Source organism: Morus notabilis, unplaced genomic scaffold (genome assembly GCF_000414095.1).
Source record: "Morus notabilis unplaced genomic scaffold, ASM41409v2 C11409778, whole genome shotgun sequence".
NCBI classification, from domain to species: domain Eukaryota; kingdom Viridiplantae; phylum Streptophyta; class Magnoliopsida; order Rosales; family Moraceae; genus Morus; species Morus notabilis.
Genome location: NW_010386976.1, coordinates 1 through 1,402, shown reverse-complemented (window position 1 = coordinate 1,402; position 1,402 = coordinate 1). Strand labels below are relative to the sequence as shown.

The window sequence follows — 1,402 nt, the reverse complement described above, 5'->3', positions numbered from 1 at the left end:
AAAAAAAAAAAAGAACCCACTGAAAAGAGAATTTCTAAGAAAACAAAAGGGATAAGTGATAGTGGCCAAACTTGAATATCCTTATAAAATTTTCAAATGGTTATTCAAATTATATAACTATGTTGCCTCTTTTTTATGTTTTTCTTTCTCACGGTATTTTCAAGTTGTCGTTTCTACTCATTAATTTTTCTGGTATTGAAGCTAGAGAGAAGGCGCGGTACACTGTTCATTTGTTGAGTTGAAGTTTCTTGAGCTCTTTGGCCGAACATGGCGACCAAGGTGAAGAACCTCCTGAAAGGCCTAAGATACATTTCCCAGATGTTCGGTATTCTATTATTCTATCTGGTCTCAACTTGGCTTTATAATTATCTCAATGTTATCACTCTCAAGGTTTAGTCTTTGTTTGATTGCCGAGAAAAAAGGATACGATTTCTAAAATCATGGAAAATTTTGCAGATGAGAAAGAAGAGGAAATACAAATTGGCTTTCCCACAGATGTAAAGCATGTTGCACACATTGGATGTGATGGCCCTTCTGCCAATATGCCTAGCTGGGTATATCAACCATTATATATTTGTTTCTAATCTGTTTCTTTTTCAACGTAACAAATTAGCATATTCCTCAATTTTTCCAACTTTTTCTTTTTTGTATTTTATTTCCATTTGAGAACAAGACAAAAATGATACTTGATTTTGAACCACATTTTCTCTATGTTATGCGAAAATCGTGATCAGATGAACGAGTTTAGATCTCCGTCAGAAATCACATCCGGGCCATTGGAATCTATTGGGCAATTATCCTCCAAAGGTTGGTTCCTTGTCCTAATGATTTTCTCTTTTTGCCTAGAATGATATTTGAACTTGAATCCTTATGGAGTTCACTTTTTTTATTGGTTGTATGAATTCAAGACACCACGAACAGAAATGAAATTTCAAGATCAAGACGGCACTATTCAACGAACCTAGGTTCTCCTGTAAGCTCCCCGACCAAACGAGGATTTGACGGTTCAAAACATTCTAGGCGCCGCCGTTCAAAGGATGGTTCAATGGGCTCACCTGCCCGCGATTCCTCAGGCAGTTCCCGCCATTCTCGACGGCAACAAAAGTCAAATCTAGGACCAGAGATCTCCAACCAAGACCAGCCTGCCATCCCGAAAAGCTCTCGCAGGAAGAAGGGGTCAACTGAAGGAGGGTCAACAAAGTCAACAAGATCATCAAGGTCAGAAGGCGAGAATTCCTTGACAGATAACCAGTTCTTGGATCTTGGAGCAGTGTCTGAATCTGGGAATAAGGAAGTGGCAGAAGATAAGAAATAAGCGAATTGCACTTCAAGAGAGGTTTTTAACATGACCCTTTAATGCAGCAAGATAATTCTAACTTTCAATTGGGTTTTTCTTTTCTTT

General features: G+C 38.2%; 1 pseudogene; it reads left to right on the top strand.

Annotated features, from left to right (window-relative positions):
• The first annotated feature begins 267 nt into the window (after window positions 1-267).
• Window positions 268-1,315, top strand: LOC21383768 (annotated as a pseudogene).
• Window positions 1,316-1,402: the final 87 nt, after the last annotated feature.